Below are 20,828 nucleotides of genomic sequence, written 5' to 3'. Positions count from 1 at the left end.
TGCTTTTGGTATTAAAGATCTTCTATGTTTTGTGCCTGCATGTATCAGGCTGGTATCAGTTAAGCCCCGGGGACTGAGGTGCTGGGCAGCGTGCTCTCACCGGCAGGGTCTGGCCAGGTTGCCTGTCCGCATACCTGGCTGATGGAGCAAACTTTTAATCCTGTTTTTTCCAGATGGCTCCCTCTAGTTATGTTTTAATGGCAAGGTAAAAACGGAGAAAGATGGAGTGGAGTGCCTTGAAGCCCCACTATGGCTGATTCTCCATGTTAGAACTGGGATAAAAATAAGAGGCCTTGGCCAGTTTAACAGCTGTGTGTATTTATGGCATCTAATTAAAGTGCTGAAGTGAGGAGTAGGGTTTTTGGTGCTTTCTTCACAGTCAGTCTAGTGAGGGGCGGCCCAGAGGATGCTTCAGATCTGTGAGGAACTAGGTCTGAACCGGCTCCTGAGGGAGACACCTCTCCTCTCACGACCACTGTATTAGCTGGTGGCTAAATTCACCAATGGATTTGAGTAACTTGAATGCATCCAGTCATTCCAAACTCTTCTGGTCTAATTCATTGCTCCTTGCAAGTACCAAGGCATATTTCTTTTGCTTTGGGTTAAAAATAAAACCCCAGTGCTGTAGGGCAGCATGGGGCTCTCTGTGAGCCCTCAGCTCTCTCTGTGAGCCACTCAGCAGGGTGGCCCCATGAGAGCCCTGTTGGATCTCCTCATGCCAGGAAGGTGGAAATAGGGATTTGGGAACAGCTAATGGAGAAGCTGTTGAGGTTGAAGCAGAGCTTCAGCTGCCTTTTGCAAAGACAAGAGCAGATGTTCCCAATAAAACTTTGACTCCTTAGATGTGGGTGCTTGGCTGATAACAAACAGCACGAGCAGGCCCTCTGCTATTAGACAAGTAATGAAGGCTGGTGTGGATTCTCTTATGTCTAATAAGCACTTCAGTGGGGCTCTTTAGCGCATCTTCATCCTTTACCCAGCTGCCTATCCTGTGAAACCCACAGGAACTTCATATCTTTGAAACCTTTCCCACTCTGTCAGGCTTGGCTGAAGTTTGCATGTGGTTATTAGAGCAGAGGACAGGCAAGCGCATGTTTTATTAGTCTGTATCCCCCCCAGTGTGCTTTTTAATGTGTGTGCATATATACTGCTGCTCCTGAATCAATTTCATGTTGAATCCTCAGTTTAGTTTAATTTAACTGGCAGAGATGGGAACTTGGAGGCTTTCTTTTCTTTTTCTTCTGAGTTGTTTCCGTCTACTGTTTTATGAATATTCCATTGCTCAATAATGGGAGGTGGAAAATGAAATCCCCAGATCATCTTTTAAAGGATGTTAATGACCGTGAATGTAACCAATATAGTTAATAACAGTCCAGGCAGAGATGGAAGACCGTTCTCTTCTTTTGAATAAGGGCCAACATAGCTTTCTGATTATCCCTTCTAGAGAGGGATCTGGATATTAAGGGATAAGTCATGCTAAGTATTTCCTTCTTAGACTCCTTATTCATTTATGCCTACTGTTTTTTGTCATCTTTAAAGGTGTTGTTTCGCTTAGTTTGAATTACTTTAAAACAAATGAGTCTTTTGAAAACCGGCTCTTGAAGCCATGGAGATGTTTACTAAATCCTTTTGATTAAAGCAATGAGGTTTTTCTTCTTTAAGAAACATTCTGTAACAAAAGTAAGAATTAAGAATAATTCAAAGTGTGAAAGGTAGGAATGAGGACTCCAGACTTCAGAAAGCTCTACCTGGTTGAAGGAGAAGCATGTATTTGGTTTTCTTGCACTACTCTGAGTTAAACTTAGAAATTTGGAAGCTCAGCAATGAAGTGCCATGTCACAGATCGCAGCATGGAATTACTAGGAAAAAAGTATTGTTTCCTTTCAATAACCAAAAAGCAGCAGGGAGGGAAAAAAAAAAAACCAACACATTTTAACCCTGGAGCAATGAGAAGATAAAGAAGTATTGGGCAGAGAGAGACGCCAAGCCCTTTAGGCTAATGAGCCTGTTGCCTCTAGGTTTATCTCGGCTCCACCTCTCTCCTTTGTCACTGTATTCTTCAGTCTCCTCCTCCAGTCTAGCTGCCTCTTAACCTCATTAATACTTTGCTTTGATGGTCTTAAGTTCTTGACAATTTATTCCAGATGTTTGCTACTTTGAGTGAAATTGATTTCCCAAATTTCCTGTTTACTCTTAATGTCTTTTGTCTTTTTCTTCTTCTTTGAAAGTGTGACAATTTTTTTAACCTCTTAGCAATCTAAACATGTTAGTTCACTGTTCCACTCCCTCTTCCTCCTAGCATGTCCTAAAGTTTGGGTGTTTCCCTAGAATGGATGCTCCTTTTTGTTGTCTTGAGAGGCAATCTTGACCTTTTTCACCTTCCTTAATTCTGCACACGTGAAATTCTAAGCTCTAAAGTTTTTTAGGTGTGGGGTTTTTTGTTGTTGTTGTTGGTTTTTTTTCCCCTGTGGGTGCACATGCACAGGACAGGAAGAAAATTGGGGGGGGGGGGGGGAAGTCCTATTTCTTGACATACTCCAGACCAAATGTTCTTCAAACATGGGTTTGCCCATGTTGCTTGTTCTATCAGGTGTTTTCTGTGGATGAATTACCTGGAGAGCTTTGAGTAGGCATAGTGGGCTGGCATCTCCTTGTTGAGCTGTTCAAGGTGTAAAAGTTGTGTGCTCTTAATGGCACTGGCACAACTCCCTACAGTGTGAGTGCAGTTGGAGCAGCGTAGCTGACCTGGGAATGGCTGTGCTGTTGGAAGTTCCCGTTATAGTAATAAAAAAGTGTCCACTTTAAAGTGGTTGTATGGCTTTAATTATTCTGTTGTTTTCTTTAAAAATAAAACCAAAAACAAAACAAACCTTTAAGTGAACCAGTTCTTCAAGTACAAAAGCTGTGCCTAGACCAGGCCTTAGGCCTCAATCTTGCAAACACTTTCACAGGTGCTTAACTTTACCACTATGAGTAATCCTATTGATTTTAAACAGTACTACTCGGGCAATAAAGAGTGGATTTGTATGATCTGGGGCTTACCGTGGGGTATATCAGAAGTCACTCTTCTGGAATTAATGATTACATGGATGTAAGAAGAGTGTCCAGCTCAGGATTTAGTTAAAATTAATAGTACTTTTGCTTGTAGGCTTCCTTTGAAGTATTTAGTTGTCTTGCCTGCTCTTTCGAGTGCTGTATCTTGAAGGCCATTCATTTTTTGACTGGTGACTTTTGTTACTATGTCCCTTCAAAATAAATATTCAGGTAGTATTTGGTGTACTGTGGCTTTATATCTCTTGGCTTGATTGTCGCCTTCCATTGAGGCTATTCCATGTGTCAGTGCCTTTACAAAGTCATTTTCTGGTGTCTGACACTGGGTGAACTCATGCTGCAGCTTTCCAGCCTCTAGATCTCTCTCTTCTATCCAGTTGCCCATTTTCATGAAACTTGTAGCAATATGAGAGCTCTGAAACTCCTGTGTCTCTATCAAATTGAGCTGAAAGCAGCCAACTCATTCAAAAGTTATTAGAGATGCATGCTCATGCACACCATGATCATATATGCATTATTTTTGAAGGAAGTCAGGCAGAAAAAATAAAAAGTGATTTGATTAGATATAGATGCATTATAATGTTTCATGAGCTTGAAAAAATGACTTTGTTGTATGGCTGGTCTTACAAATACGCTTTACCTCAACTCATCTCTCACCCCCCCTTGATAAAAACAGGCATAAGGCTACTTTTTATGGAAAATATAGATGGACGAACCTTTTTGGAAATCACAGAAGGAAAATTCCCCTCTCAGTATTTCAACAATATAAGTAGGCTTGGCACTAGGGCTGAGAGACCTGTGCCAGTTGCCGACATGGTGGGTGAGTCATTTCTGCTCAGGTGTTTGCTGGAGAAGGAAACCTTTGAGTTCTGCTTAGTTAGAGAAATACTTAGGGGAAACAGCCCTGTTGTGTTAAAGCACTGGGAATCTGACATCATATCCAACTTTGTCCCAGCTGGCTGGGCAGCAGATCATTAAAGGGAAAGGGTATTTTACTCATTCCAGCCTCTTTTCCCCTTTAAAAGGGCAAACCCTTGCATTTTAATTTTAAGAATTTCAAAATAGAACAAGACAAAGAAAAAACCAAAACAAACTCAGGTACTGAGATCAAGAAGAGAACATCCAACTTCAGCTGCAGCAATTAGAGAAGGAATGTTCAATGTGAAAGGGTTTATTCCAGATGGCTGGAGTACCTGTGTGTTGCACAGCATTGTGTGTTACAACTCCAGCTCTCGAACAGCAAGTGCTTTTAATGCAGCGGTTGTGCTATGACACTTGTGTAGGAAATGTGACAGCTTTGGCTGGCGAGAACCTAAATCACGAGTTTCTCAGAAATTGTGGCAGAGTTTCCATGGAGCTCTGTGGGAGCTGGTGAGCACTGACTCTCTCGGTTGAATCGTGCTGTCTGGCAGTGTGCTGCAGGATGCACTGAGGAATCAAGGGTGGGGATGTAGGACACCAGGTGAAGATTAAGAAAGCCGAAGTCTGTCACTGGCTTAATGAACTCTTGAACAAGTTGCTTTGCACTTGCTCATCTTGTTCTCTTTGGATTAGTCCTGGCACTTTGTTAGGATTCTTGGCACTGTACAGGTGGGTGCTTTGCAGAAGGAGTCTTCAAGACCCACAGGAATTACCAGGTAGATGATGATAACTTGCATATCCATTATTATTTCTTGGGCTGTGTGGAATCATCTTGTTCAAACCCAGTTTGCATGTTATGTTCACAAGACAAATGTCAGAAGTCCAAGCTTTGGGAATGGGTGTAGGAAAGCAGCATCTATGGTGATGCAGTTTCTTTCCTGCTGTTAAACAGCATGTACTGCCAGTCTCATTCTCCTGCTTCTGTTTTTAGGAGATCTGTGGTGCTTTGGAAAGGGATCAAGGTTACAGCTGGTTTTCCTCCCTCCCCCAGGTTGCAAGGTCAGACTTCTGGGTGCACCCCAAAGTCTTGCACTTTCCCCAATGGAAGAGATGGGGATCCTAGCTGTTGGACAGCCCGAGGGGCTGCTGCCACTGGCCTTACTCCTTCTAAGTATTGTTCTTGGGGCACTGCCACTGCTACTGCCAGAACTTGAGGCTCCAGCTCAGCTTCTGCTAATGCTATTGCTGGCTCAGATGCCTCTTTTACAGCTTTCTGGTTAGGCAGTTGTTAGCTGCAAACCTGGGGTGTGAAAGATTGGCCACTACTTGTCTTAATTTCTTTTCTCCTCTTTCTCTTCATTCAGCATTTTGGAGGTGGGTATAAAGGGAGATACACTGGGTAGAAATAATGTTAACTCTGGGAATGATCCAAAAGGCTTTTTTTTTTTTTTTTTATGACAATCTGATTAGATTAGGACTGAGTTGTGTGTCCACATGAGGCTGAACCAAAGAATTTGGGTTTGAAGGCACCAACATCCTGTGAAAAGAGCTAGTGAAACTGGAGCTCAGGATAGAAAAATGTCTTTGTCAGGTTGTCAGAGCTATGCAGCTGTTCTAGATTTTTGCTATTAGCCTGCAAAATAGTCCATCCCTTTTGCATCTCCAAGATGCCCTCAGATTCTGCCTGCAAGGAAGAGCATCAGCCAACATCTTCCACACAGGACCTCCTCTATCCTGTGTCATTTGGCAAAACAACACAGTAGAATCTTTAGTGAAGAAATGTTGGTTACAAAATACCCATAATGGGCATTTAAACACATTGAATTTGCTAATATTTTTCTTCATAACTCTTGTGTCTAGAAGCCCCGGCTGTGACCAGGGCCTTGTTGTGTGAGATGTTATGCAAATACGTATTTTGTACAAACAGGATGATGCAATCACTTGGAAAACTTTATAATCAAAGCAGAAAAAGGGCAGGAGGGGAAAGAAAAACACATGAAGTGGAGTGGCTTCTTCAGGATCATGTGGTAGGTCACTGGCAAAGGCAGGAATAACAGTGAGTCTCCTGGGTTCCAAGCTGGTCCTTACCCACCATGGCATCCTCTCTTGTAAAACACCCGTGTGCTTTCCCAGCACTCCCTAGCCTCTCTTAAACTCTGTCGCAGAGCTGGAATGCTAAGTTGGTTCAGCTAATTCAATTTAACCTTCGTTTGTCGAGCTGCTTTCATATCCAGAGCTGTGTGGCTGCTCTGTGGTGCTGGGAACTGAGCTGGATTTGTTAGGTTTCCAGAGAGGAAATGGAGCACAGCTAGAACTGCCCTTAGAGCAGAGCAGCGCTGGGATGCTGTACTGAATCATGGATATGCCATCCCAAGAACAACTTGCGGTCACAAACCAGGCTACCCGGTTTTAAATTGTGTCCAACTTTTTGAGCCAGGCAACTAAATATTTCTGAAGCTTATTAAATTAACCGGTTAGACCAAGGCAATATACAAGGTATACAGGCCAAAGAAAGCATCGTGGGTGTAACTTTCTGAAGGAGAATTATAGTTGCTGCTGATCATGCTGTTACAGTAAATGTTGTGTCAGTGTTTCCATTATTGGTCTCTTTTTTTCTTTTTTTTTTTTTTTCCCCTTTGATGAGTTGTTCTGGGGCTGCGTGAAAAGGTTTGCACCTCATGAAAAGCTTTTCATGTGGTGCAAAATGTAACATGAAACCACTGAATCTCTGTTACCCAAAGAATCTGCACTATTTGTACAGGAAAGGAGCAACCTTCAAAATCGGGATCTGAGCCTGATGCTGAGCACCCAAAATTTTAGGGGAGTTCAGCTTACGCTCGATTCTCCCTATTGTGAAAAGTATTCACTTTGGTTCTTGTTTAGCACTGAAGAGATGACAAATCTTCACGTCAGGTACACTTCTGTGGTTCAACTCTGCCAATACAAACAGCTTTGCTGTATTTGTGATTTGTCATGTTTTACATTTTGCGTTACGTTGCCGTGTAGGGACGCTGTGATTGAGGGTAAGATGCTATACAAGATGCTAGCCTTGCCGCAAAGACCTTAAGTTACTGAGTAAGCTCTGTGTCTCAGCCCACACAAACGTGCAAACATGCTGTACTTGATTAATCACGTTCATTATGGTTGTATTTTCAAGCAACCAAGAACAGGGCTCCCTTATGCTGGGCACTGTGCAGCTCCAGAGAACCAGCCTTTCTTTGTTTCCTGTGTAACGTGCCAACCTGTTTCTCCAGGCCAAACCTGCTTTCTAATTCAAGTGACAAAATTAGTGAAAAACTGGTTTGCGTCTTGCTCTTCCATCCGCCTGGGCATGTTTGGGAATCCCTTAGAATGACTGAATTCAGTGGTTTAAGCTTTTTTTTTTATTGCACACATCCCATAATAACTCTGCAGTAGCTTCATAATGGAAATGCTGACACGACACTATTGTCTCAGCCCCAGGAGTGTGTTCCACCTTCTATTGTTTGCCTTGGCCTCTGTATATTGTATACTGCCTCAGTTTAATTGGTTAATTTAATAAACTTCTGAAGTGCTGTATCAGTTGCCTAGCTTAGCTTTTCCCCACTAGCCTGATGAAGAAAGTATAAGTTTCAAAAGCTTTCCTGTATGAAGTTAATCAAATAAAAGGTATCTCCTACTGTACTTTGCATGTATGTCTTGGAAAGACTGCTTGAACTGACACATTTTTACAATTAAAGCATTTAAAAAAAAAAAAAACCTCTAAAAATCTTTGTGTAGCTAATGTTCCAGGCCTGACCTGCCTAACTTCAGTTTCAAGGAAAAAAAAAAAAGGGAAATTTTAGACTTAAGGCTGTGCAATGCTTCAGTAGCCACATCTGAATTACATGTTAGGCCAAACTGTACTTTAGATGGATTCTTGGGGTTGGAAAAGGGAGAGAAAAGTGGGAAAAACATAACAAAAATGATTTGAAGGTATTATGGAAGGGAAGTCTTGCAATTCAGCCATGTGTGAGACTTGGGCGATTTGCACCGAATTTCTGGTTCTCGCTGAAGCCCCACATAACCACGAGCATATCCTTTAACGCCTCTCTGCTCCATTCCCCATTTGAAGGTCTTTTTCATGTTTTGTGCCTCATTAATTCCGATTTTGGGATTTGGGGATTGTATGCTACAATGGGGCTTTTTATTGCATGAGCTGTAATAATAATGAGTTGGAAAGATTGGTAGATCTCGCAGTACGGGAGTGCAGTAAAGCCTCTTTCAGGCCAGTGTAGAGAGCAATTGAGAGGCCCCATGTGCCACACATGAGGGAGTACTTATCTGCATTCAGCAGAGCCAAAGAGTGCAAAGCACATGTAATATGAGTCCATCTTTATCTATGTTAATCCACGGCTTGAGCATCCCAAGATTTGGGGGTATTCATCTATCAGGAGTGATTTAGATATACTTGATCGTGCCTCAGGGCAGTGGAACAGCCTAGGTTACTTCTTGATATCCCTTCCAGCCCTGTTTTTTTATGACTCTATTAGATCTGACAACAACAGAATCGTATACTTTGTTCCAAAGGATTCTTCCATTAATTAGTACTTTGTGGTGCATAGCTCCTCTTCCCTTGAGGAGCTCTAAGAGGTTGACAAGTGCTAATTAAGTCCTACAAGAACTGGTATGTTGGGTAATTATTATTTTACAGGTAGAGAAACTGAGGTGCAAATGTAACCCACAGGAAGTTTTGGGACAGAATCTTGCTTCGATGCTTAGCATTTTAGCTACTTAAAATTCTTGCTGAGCTGTGCCTCTGGGCTGTTGTCGCCAATGGAGAATAATGCTGGTGTTTCCCTCCTGCCCACATCTGAGCTAGTCAAGGCTGTAACAGGCTCATCAGCCACGTTTGGGCGGCATCAACATCAGAGGGGGACTGCTAGCGAAGTGGATCTTGCCTGTGTGCCAAAACTAAGTTTATTTTCTTTCTCTGTTACCATGCTTCCTGGACTTGCAGGATTATACTGACTTTAAAAGGGAGCTGCCCCAGAGTCCTGAATCAGGCCTTTTGTATTGGGAGGGAGGTGACCTCTTGCAGTCTACGTCATTTGAGTTTGATTTTCAATCAAACGTTTGCTGGTGTAATTAGTCTGCTTCAGAGTCCTCCGGTGTGGAGTGACATGGCCAAGTGGCATTTGCGAACCCTTAAAAAGGAAATGGGCTAATTAGTTTAGCTCTGGGTCAACAGTACATCAGGAGCCATTGAGCCAGACTGGCCTCTACCTGGATTGCTGGTATTTAAACTTCTCTGTTCAGTCAGCAATACCTTGCTAAAGGAGGGTCTCTCTAGTGTGAATGATGAGGTGTGGCTGGAATAGGTTTTTTTTGTCCTGTAGTAGGGGGGTTATCCATCTGTGTATTTCTGGGTATGGAATTGTGTCTCCAATACGAGAGAGATCACATGCTAATTTTTCCATGCTTCTTTTCCTGTGTCCTCTGTGTCCCACACCACCTGTTCGTAAGGTTAGACTTTACACAGAATTCCAGGAAAACTTGCTGCTTCCAGAAATAATAATTTTTATTGTCCTCAATCTAATTCTGTCTCAAATCGTCAGTGATTCCACTGGCTTCATTGAGTCAATGTAGACTGCGCACAGGGATCTGAATTTGATCACCTGTAGATTGTGAGGAAGTGAATTTCATTCAACTGTGCCAGTCCTCAAACCTCCCATTTGCAAATTATCCAGGTGAATTACCACCTTAGGTCTATGCATGCAGGCCAAGATCAATTTTACAAGAACTTTTGCTGGCTCCACCTGAGACACACATTAAATGCTGGCAGCCCAGGAACACAGACCTGAGAGCACAAATTCCAGGGTGGTGGTAGATTTGTGTCCTTGACGTGATGTATATGGGCTGGTTAGACAAGTTAAACTCCAGTTTGCAGTTTTCGTGTGATAGAAATTGTTGTCTTGTGCCACTGTCCAGCTCTGTCGTGTTGCTGCACATCAATTCCCTTCACTTTTCCAGGGTGTGGTCTCAATTAATGTTTGCACGCTGTAATTAGTGATGTTGCTCAGTTTAACAGGACAAAATCTGCCAGTCCAAACCATGTCTTGGTGAGAGGGTGAGGTGCTTATTGAGATTGGGAGGTTTTTTCACGTTCACACGTGGTGTCTTGTAATCCCGCAAGCCAGGGTGTAATGCAGCTTTGCACAGCAGCAGGGGCTGTGAGGTAATGGGGTGGTTATGAGGCGGACAGGAGGAAGTGGTAAGAATGAGCCCCAGAGATATTTCTTGTCTAAGAATTTCTCTGTCTTGTGTTTTCTCCCTGATGAAGAGACTTTCTTGAGAAGCAATGAGTAGGGCTACACGGATCAGATTTGCAAGTAATCTTGTCCCAAACTGTGCCTGACATGCAAACATTCCTCCGTGGTCTGTTACGCTCATGCCAGGGTGATTACACCATGGCTGGTCTGATCACATCTGCCATGCTGCAAAGTCTCTGGAGTAGTCTCTGTTTCTGGGGAATACTCCCATAGGGTCGCAAACCTTAAAGAAACCATTTGTGCTGTTCTGAACATCTATAACAGTCCCTGTATTTAATCTTTCAGAAATGGGGCTTGTTTTCTTTCAAAGGTGGTCGCTGCAGTATGCAGAAAGGGGACATGCATCTCCCAGCTTTTTCCAAGCAAGCAATCCCAACCTGTTTTGCTGGAGAGGCAGTAGCCAGGTGGAAAGGTACAGAGAAGCATTGGGAGGCAAATAACGCCTTGTGTATTTTCTCATGGGCTACAAGCCGACAAGGCTTATGAATGGACATTAGCAGTCTATCCTCCCCTTCCTTGACTCATTGTGGGCCAAACCTCCTCAGACACATGTCCTGCTCTGTTGTGTATCCAAGTCTGGAGTCTGTGCCAACCAGGAGAGGCTGCATTTTATGGTTGTGCAGGAGAATGGGGCTACTAAGGGAAGGTTCAATATTCAAGGGCTGCAGTTGTGAGGGGGCCCTGATGAAGCCAGAGAGCCCAGCTGAGCAGACTGGCCAGTCCCTTGCTGCTAAGAGAGCAAATCATTGAGCAGAAATGTCCCTGAGCATTGCTGAAATGGCCAGTGGATCCATATCACCTGCTAGCTAAGAGCTGGGCAACTTCAGCCTGAGCATTCATGTGAAATCAAAGGTGAAGCACTGGCAGGGGACAGCAACTATCAGTCCCAGGTATCTGGGGAAGGTGTCTTAAACACCCCCTCTCAATGCGACAAACCCCTCCGTTAGCATCCATCTGGCAGGTAATTAGCCGGATCTCTAGTCGAAGAATCAGTGAAGGGATCCCTCTTCCCACATCTCCTCGTAAAGCGCTTACTCTTAATTTTTGTGACATCCAGCTGCAGGGTCTCTGTATCTGTCATTACAGACCATTAGACTCCTTCAGATCCACTATATATTGTAAGTAGGTTCTGACCCTTGGGTGACAGTGGCCAAGGGGGATCTGACCTTTTTTGTTTGTTTGTTTGTTTGAAGTTAAGGAACACTTGTTCCGGTGGAATGAGTCAAAAACTTCCTGGCTAATGAGGGTGCATGTTCACAGGCTCCCATCCCAGCAGGCTGGGCACGGGCAAAAACCACCTTCCACAGCAGCTTTGTATTACCCTGCCTTACAACCTGTTGAATTGTCCCTGATCTCACAGCAAACAGGAGAGTTTTCTCTCCAGGGAGATTTCCTCTGGTTTCTACATACCAGTAGTCCTGATACTAGTAGGCACAAATTGTCCTGGAAGGGGCAGGAAGGAGTTGAAATGCTGCAGGGAACAAAACAAGCTGAACCCTCAGCTCCAAAAAAGCTGCGAGGAAAATGTTTCTTGAAAAACAAAAAAACCCCCCAGATTCAGGAGAAGGATGATCATACTAGTGAAAGGACCAAAAAAGGGAATCAGTTCAGGTTGAATAAAATATTTTGTTTGACTCTATGCATAATGCTTCTTTTCTTTAAAGTGCCTGTAGTCTTTTCTTGTTAATTTAAATTAATTTGTTAATTTCGGTTTCAAAATGTGTAAGCACTTTCAGGCTGATGACTTTTATTTTTTCAGCTGAAGTGACAAATCCAACATAAATTTGCAATGTTTTTGTTGACCCAAATATGGCTGTTTTCTTTGGGCAGGGATAAAAGTTTCAGCTGAGAAACTCTGCCTGCTTCTAATCTGGACAACACCTTCTGCCTAAGGATACTTTCATTCATAAATAAAAAGACAAATAACTGGATGGAAATGAAACCCCGGAAGCCAGTACGTGCACTGTGAGGGCTGAGGATTTTGCACAAACCAACAGAGACTGAAATTGAAGAGTAGGGTGTTGCCTACAACCCTTCGACCAGCTAAATGTACGGGGTTATTTCCATAGAAAGCGTTAGGGATAGCACATGTTGAACGAAGTCAGTTGTTTTGCCTCGCCTGTTGCTATGTAAGGTGTTATCATGACTTCTGTGGTGGTAGTACATCTCTGAAGTGTCCTTAAAAGCAGTGAACTTCTGTTAGGTTACCTGAGCTAGAGATTTGCATAAATAAAGTAGTGTGTATTTAGAAATGCACAGGGCAGCAGAGTAGGTAGGAGACCTGACATCTCAAAGGCACCATTTCCAGGCCACCTTCAGCCTTTATCTTCTAAGCAGTGGTGAGAATGGTGTCGCAGGTGCCCAGTAACCAGTCTTCAAACTCAAAATAGGAGAGTTTTAAGCCTCTTTTTTTGCTAAAATAAAGGGTCCTTTATTGCCTGTGTGTAATTAGGGATGAAAAGGTGATGTTTTCTTTAGTTGTTGTCAATAACAACAATATTTTCTTCTTGCAAAAGCACAATAGGAAAAGTTTGCAACATTAATTGTCAGTGGAAGCAATTTTCTAAAAGGGGGATCTGGTCTCAGCTGTTTAAATGTTTACTTGCTGGTGCTTGATTAATAGCTAATTAGAGAAATATGATTTTATATAGTTTCTAAATCTGGTGTCAATCAAGGATTGAGCCTGTAATTATTTACTATATTGTGAAAAGTCTTATTTACAGTCCTCACTGATGTCCAAAGAAATAGCTGGCATGAGTGTAAACACGGGACTCATTGGAAAGGCTAACTTACTGGGGGACTGTAGAATTTTTCTCTAATATATATTAAATATGTATATAATGTGTATAGTATATTAATATATATTTGAATGTAACTATATAAATATATATTACCTATAATAATTTCATTTCATAAAGGAAACTAATGAACTGAAACTTGCATTTCTGTTTCCTGCACTACTCTTTCTTTTGTTAGAAAGCTGGAGGGTTGGGGTCTCTTCTGAGAGAGGTAGAACTTTTTTTTTTGGAAGGAGTTCAGAACTCAATTTAGATAGCTAAATAGAAGCTGAATTACCAAAAGCGTGCATCATGCTAAATGGCATTTAATAACGTTGAGACTTTTCTGAAAGCTGCGGTTGTGAGGTATCTGACTGCAAACGAAGCTTCTGAGCAATCAGCTCTGGTGCCATCATGAGTACGTGAAGGGAAGCGCCTTTCCCAAGGGCTCTCACTGGAAGCCATATTTTTGAGCTTCTCTCCACTGAAACAAATTGTGTTGTAAAGCTTCAGTAATGAGTAAACGTGCATTTCTGCTACCCTTTAAGACACTTCCTTGTGTTTGGAAATCTTCTATTAAGCCCCTAAAGGCACAGAATAAAAAAAAAAGGTAAAAATCAGTTCACATAGAAGGGAAAGGGAAGGTCAAAGGAAATATTATTCTGTAGGAAATCAAAATACACCAACTTTCTACAAATTCAGAGTAGATAAACTGTTTACCAGTGACTACCTAGTTTGAGAGAGTGATGGTATAATCACCAAAAACATTTTGAAATACATTTTTAAATAAAAAGGCATTTTGTGCAGTTGCAGTAATTAATGGTTGCTCTCTTGCAATAGCCTGCAGAAAACTAACTCATGCGTTTGACAGCAAACATGAATATGCTTGTAAAACTGAAGGGAATCGTTAGGCTTGTGTGAGCTTGATCACTTAAAAACAAACGAAGAAGCTGAACATGGAAGCATGTTATGACTTAGGGGCTTGATTGAAGTCAAGGGGAGTATGTCAGTATTAAGTCCTCTGGAAAGGAGGGGAAGGCCCAGCTCATTTGCAACTTTGCCAGCTGGGGCACAGGGGTTAATGTAGATGGTAAAGTGGCACACTTGAGGCCCCGAACTGCCCAAGCAACATGGGCATTTTGAAAGAGAAGGGCAATTGTAACACCATTATATATGTGGTTGCTTTGGAAAACTGGGTCTCGCTGTGGGCAGATGTGACAGTGATGTTTTGAGATTGTTGTGCATACTTCTGACTTTTTCGCTTTTTCCTCTGACTTGCATGAGGGCAACTTCTGTCACATCCTTGGAGTTCCTGTAGGAGGAAATGTGATTTATACTTATGAGGGTAAAGAAGGGGAGCATTGTGACAAATTGTGCAAATCCTAAAAATTTCAAAAAAGCAAACAAAAAGGTGATTCAGTTTGCTTCTCACTTTGCATGTGCTTACCCTGATTATTCCATCCAGTGAAATTGCAGGCATGGATTTTCAGGAGCATTCACTGGAAAAGCTTATAAGGAAATATGGCAAAGCTTGGACGGAGAGTGAATTTCAAAAATCTGTGCTGTGTTGCTGCAGCTGATTCTCTTTCATACGGCTGAGCAAGGGATAGAGGCACCTCATGTGTTTCTTTTTAGGCAATTTTAATATTTTAGATTTGGGGTGTTTGTTAGGAAGTTGCAAATGGCGAGCATCAGTTTACAAATTATTCTGAACTGTGGAAAAATTCATAAAATGAAAAATGGGGAAAAAGCTCTGCTTATTTGCTGTAAGTCTGTTCACATAAGTGTAAGATGACATAGCGACTTGTTGAAGACGAGGTGCATAAAGTCTGCTGAGAACTATAAGTCATGCTATAGAAATTAAATGCCTAATCTCTACGCGTTCCTCACTTGCATTGCGGAGTGCAAAACACAGCATTCTTACAGCTGAAATACATCCAGGTATCCCAAACTTACTAATTACTGGTAAATTTCAAATTTTCTATTTAAAAGAATGAGAGTTTCACTCCAGTTCTGGAGGAGCAAGCAAGTTTTGCTCCTGCTTACAGAGGTTAATCAGGAATCCCTCCACTGTCTGTCCCATCTACCCGCTTGGATAGAGAAGAGACCGCACGAGCTGTAAACGAACGCTTTTCTCCATAGCAGGGCTTAACAAAAGCAATGTGGAACAGGAGTCATCTTCATTGTGTTTATGCTCTCTAATGTTATTTCTAGTTGCCTCTTGGACCGTGTAGGATTGCTTAGTCCCTGGCATTACCTCAGTTACGAATTTGACAATTTCCTGATAGATGGTTTATCAAAGAAAATATTATGTCAATAATGTCTAAAGGCTGTAGCAATATTGCTCCCAGCCCAGAGATGTAAATACTGTGTTATCTCATGGCACAGCCTTAAATGACGCCACACATCTTGAAATAACATGTCCAAATGTGTCAGAGGAAGAGATTGTTAAAGCGTTTGCCTTATATTACCTGCCTGCTAGCAAATGGGTGGTGAGAGACCTAGAGTTTAATTTTTTCTTTTTCTCTCTTTTTTTTTTTTTTTTTTTTTTTTTTTTTTTTAAGTCTATTAGGCAGATCATGCAACTATCTAAACACAGTTCTGGAAAACCTGTTTGCTAGCTTACTCACAGCCCCAAATGGCTTTGAGTTGCAATAGTGTGGTGCCTAACCCTTCGGGGGGAAAAGAAAAACATAGCAAACCCAACCCAGTGCACCTTCTAGAACAACATCTTCCGAATTTCTGAAGACTGGGGGGGGGTGGGAGGGAGGGGAAAAATGGCCTGTGTGTGAAACCACGAATTATATTATGTCTGCCAAACCCCTTTGAGAATTGGACCAACTGTCGGTTCAAATGATTTGTGCTTATCCAAACTTTACTCATCAAAGGTTTTTATGAGTTCACTTTGGCAATGGCTGTGTTTTTCCATGTGGTGAAATCATACACCTGGAAAACATGCAGCCAAAATGGTGTGGAGCTTGAATAACTCTCCTTGTTCTCCAAATGCTCCTGAGTTTTAAGCGTCATGATAGTTAAAGTGTTTGTGGTGCTATAAAATTTGTACAACTTTACTGTAAACCTGACTCTTGCATAACCCTCTTGGCCAGATGATTGGCAGCTTGGTTGTGATCTTGTAACACAAAAAGGAACAAATATTGGCTTTAAGTTTTTACTGTACAGAGGGAAGAAAGCTGAAAATCTCTACCTTTGTACAAGCTGTGCATGGTGGCATGGAAAACATCCTATGAAGCAGCAGCCTATGAATAATCCTATTTTATGGTTTGCTTCACAGTGTACAGAGCCCTATCCAAAACGAGCCAATTCTGGGGTGGACCACAGCAATCAAGAAGATGACAGTACTTCACAGAAGCGATGGGGAGAGGCTGACAGAAGATACCGGCAGAAAATTCAAGAGAAAGGGTATGTCTACAGCAGTACTTGGTGTTGACCTTGAAGTTACCTTAACGAGTCTGTGTTGTTTCTGGCAGCCTGCAGCAAAGCCAGTTATATTGCCCTCCAAATTTGCAAGTTGGGCCCTCCTAGGACTTGTTTTGAGGCCAGCTTGCCTTTCCCCGTGGGCAGTAGAGAGAAGCAGAGCTGGGGAGGAGTGGTGAGAAGTGGGAATGGTGGGATTGTTGTGGGTTGGCTTCTGTGCCCTGAGCCTGTGCTGGCTCCAGATATGGTTCAGAAGAGCACAGGGCTGGAGGACGGGCAGTGGTGGGAAGATCTGTGTTCTGTAATTGAGCAAAGGTCCTGGGATCGTGGTGGGACCGCTGGTAAATTGTGGCTTTGGCAACCTCAAGGTTAATCGTGGCTGAAAAAGGTGCAATTTTTTCTGTTTAACTGAGGAGTGTCCTTCCCCCTGCACAGTGTATTGTTTTATTTTCTAACTGCAATTAAGCTGGAGTTGCTTAGGAAAAAGGGCACAGCATAATTCTCAAAATGGTATCATGAAACAAAAGGTACATAAAACTAGTGTAACAAAACTGGTGAAGTTGTAAAGAATTTAGGCCATGGTGAACATCAGTTTCTTGACTGCGATGCCTAGTCACTTGTCTTTCTGTTTACACAACAAAATAGCCTGAAGAGAGTGAATATGTTTAGAAAACAGCACTTGCATATATTTCTAATGGGAGAGGAAACTCAACAAATTGATGTGACTCAACAAATTGAGTATACAGAACAGATCACAGCTCTGATTAGGCCATTTGCAGATTGGTTTGAAGAGTGCTGGCCTCTGGCCAGTGGGCTACTTCTTGCTTGCAAGGAACATAGGCCAACAATGAGGACACTGAGCTAATGCTACACTATGCTTTGTCTGAAGCAATGATGATCTCGTACTTAGAGCATACACTCATGGCTGGCTGCTTAGCATAATGGAGCAGTCCTGCACCACACACGACTGTGGCCACGCTACGGAGGCTTCACCACAACATAACTGCAGACCTCTTCCACTAAGGCCTCGTAAATGGCACGGACTAAAAATAATATGGGTAACATAAAATGGAATTTAAAAGACTTTGGATGGCTTAATATGAAAGTCATGAATAATGCTGCATAAAATGCCTGAGCTATTAGTTCACTTATAGCCAGTGTACCTGTGCGCAAATCTGTATGCTGGTTTTGCGTACTGTAATATAAATGGTCTTTGTTCTTGCCTTTATATAATAACGCCCCACCTAATATCTAGACACCCTTGTGTATATTTTACACATACATCTAATTTAGTTGCTAAATATTGCTCCAAAACCCACACGTACACCAAAGGAACTGTATATTGTTGAACTGGTTTGAAATCTATAAAGAAGCAGTGCTTGGGAAGGGTTGAAAGCTGAAGAATTACAGAGCATTCCTTTTAATTTAGCGGCCTTGTAATATGCTACTGAGTAGGAGGAGAAAAGAATGAGTCTGGTGGCTGGATTGGGTCTGCGTTTCCTGTGTTGACATGGGATGGGTGGAGCAGGATGGTAATGGTGTCCCCAGCCCTGGAAGGAAGGAACTACCATTTGGTCTTGATGCGGAGCAATTCTCGGGGTTTAACTCTGGGACAAAGTTGTTAGATTCCCTACCCAGGCTTGTTTTCTCCCTTTCAAGTAAATGTTAGTGCTCCTTCCCCTTAAGTTTTAATCTCGTATTTCTGAGGAAACCACTTCTTGGAGGGTCTCACTGCTGTGAGGCATGGGACCCCTCCTGGGTCTGTTATGTCCTGAAGCTGTGGTGAGGCTGTGAGCGCCTGGGATCCTGGGGGCAAGCCAGGGCAGAAGCAGCTGTGAATTACTGAGGAATCTCAACAAAGCCATAACACTTGGGTCGTCAGACACCCGAGAGAATTTCAGTGTTGGACTGATTTTTTTTATCATCTTTTTTTTTTTTTCTTGGTGTCTGCTATTGTACAAGGGCAAGGATCTGCAAAAATCCAAAGGCCCAACCCCAAAGAGCCTGTAAACAAAGCTAAACAGTTAACACATGAGCCTGCCCTGAAAGAGAAGGGAAGGGGAAGATGTTTTTCATTTTGTGATGAGTTGCTAACTGGGAGTCAGTTTGCCATCTGCTTGTGGGAAAGCCCTAGGAAGAGGCTTTGACGTACAGCCCATGGAGTTCCCCACTGCTCCCCCTCCAAACCATTCTTCGGCACACAAAGCTGATCCTGCTGTGAAAGCGCTACATGCTGGAAGTCTGCCACACTTGTACTGGGGAAGTCTGAGGCAAGATGCTTAGTCTGTGCACCCTACGTCCCTCTCTGCACAGCAGGGACAGCCAGTGCTTCCCTGCCACGCAGGTGTTTTGCAGGGGCAATGCTCATTATTATTTCCTAGGTGTTTAGGATGCTGGAGTGGTGGCAGAACATGACCAAATCTCAAATGATGGGTAAAGTGGGTACGGGGGAGTTCTTCGTCAGTGAGAAGAGGTTTTTCTGCGTGCTGGGGGGCATGTTCAAAATTATCAACTCAGCAGTCGTGTGTGGTTGTGACCACCCGTAGGCAGGTTATCTACTGGCTGCAGTTGTGCCCTGTTCCTCTCCTCTGCATCCCCTCTCCATCCAGTCAATTGCCCAAAGAAGTTTTCCCAGAGGCTGCAGAAAAGTTACTCTGCGGCTTCAGTTTTCAGGTGCCCATTACAAATATGTTAAATACATAAATTAAAAACATCCTCCCTACTTCTCTTCTCCCCCACATTGTCTGGAGCACTCATCACATGACCTCCTGCTTGGTAGAGCTGATGATGCAAGGATAGAGATTACTTCTGCTTGCAAGAATTGTGTGGCAGTTCCAGCCATGTATTATAATTTTGTGCAGGTTGGCGCCAACTAAGTAATCTCTGTGATAGCCTTAGGAGCAGCTTTGCCATGAGATCTTGGAAATGATATCTTGTCTTCCTGTGAAAGTACTGAATTAAACAAGTATTTGCAAATTTTCATGACAGTGAAATTCCATTCCCTGAGCAAAACTGGGGAATTTTCTTGAATCTGTGGAAATTAGATATATAAAGCAATTCTGTGGTTAAACAGTGACTCTGCCCTTTTAAAATGCCCTGCCCTTTGTTATTCTTGTTTCTTTGGGAGTGAGGATTGTTCTAAAAATTCTGGCATTATGGTTCAATATGTTCTGTATCACAGAGGGGAGAGAATCTGTAAATCTTTTATTATCAGCCCAGGAATTGTGCTCTGTAGCTTTCCAAAGGTGAGCACCTGCCCCTTGTTTTATTGAGTGAAGGAGCTGAAGTTTATTAAGCTTGCCTTGTTGTTGACTTCGTTGCTTTGATGTCCTCCAGATTATCACATTCTCTTGTATTAGCATATGATAATTTCTACCTCTATTGATAGACAATTATATATGCAACTGCACTGTATCACATGATACTAAATGAGTGATTCATCCTTTGTTCCTTGTGAATCTAAAAACTGGGTCTCCTGCCTTCCCAGCCTGTCTCTAATTTAGAGACTACAAGCTTAAGGCATCAAAATCTGCTGTGCTCTATCTATGGTTTGTTAGAAGGAAACTGATTCTTCACCCAGTTACACCAGTGACGGGAAGAGAGCCTCTCTCAAACCCGTAGCCACACTGGGGAGGTGGAAAGGCTGAGTCCTTCTGTACCTTTGGCTCTTCTGAGGATAGTGGGTATGTTCTTCCATTTAATGTATATTTAGAGCAGTGCTGCCTTAAGATCAAAAGAATTACTCTGGATTTATACCAGGGTAGCTAAACATGGAATCATATATAATTCCCAAGCACATTTGTCTTGCAAGAACCACACCTGATCTGCCTCCCAGCTCTTATTTACATAAGACATCCTCATTGTATTGAGAACATCTGGGGTGGGGTTGCTTGCTGCCAGGGTGGGCAGCCGTCATTGCCATGCAAGCCTGAATCCTGCCGCCTCTGTAACCGTAGATCCTGACCGCTTGCAACCCTTCGTCAGACAGCAGGAACATCTCTCTCTGCTGGGTTTGTGCATTTCTGTGGTCTTAACACTAACCTATTTTATCCCTGAACACAATAGGATGAAATCCTACAGAAGAAAGACATATCTCAGATGTTTCCAGGATGCGTACATCAGTGATGCATGTGTAGTTTCTAGCACAGAGAGGATTAGAATAAATGCATTCTTTGTAGATGCTGTTTTAATCTTTCAAGCTAAACTTAGATCTCGGACACCTGTCTCTGCAGCAGTCTGTCTCTTGAGCTCATGAATTTTGTGCACAGCTGTCAGTGCTGTATGTGGGGTTCTCTCTTTTCAGCTGGCTCTATTCCCAGTTGGCTGAAAAGTAGGAGCTTGTCTTAGAGAATTTCCACTCCTGCATACTTTGATGGAAACAAGAAGATATAAAACAAGATTTAATGACTTTTTT

General features: G+C 42.6%; 1 long non-coding RNA gene across 1 annotated transcript in view; it reads left to right on the top strand.

Annotated features, from left to right (window-relative positions):
• Positions 1-20,828, top strand: part of LOC148056293 (uncharacterized) — an 88,023-nt gene that overhangs the window by 425 nt on the left and 66,770 nt on the right. The window contains exon 2 of the long non-coding RNA XR_015703407.1: positions 16,272-16,399. This is a non-coding gene — a long non-coding RNA (uncharacterized LOC148056293). The remainder of the gene's footprint in view (positions 1-16,271; positions 16,400-20,828) is intronic.

Source organism: Nipponia nippon, unplaced genomic scaffold (genome assembly GCF_047370975.1).
Source record: "Nipponia nippon isolate SJK-2023a ecotype South Korea unplaced genomic scaffold, ASM4737097v1 scaffold_15, whole genome shotgun sequence".
Lineage (NCBI taxonomy): Eukaryota > Metazoa > Chordata > Aves > Pelecaniformes > Threskiornithidae > Nipponia > Nipponia nippon.
Note: the sequence above shows the minus strand (reverse complement) of the source record. Positions and strands in the feature narration are given on the sequence as shown.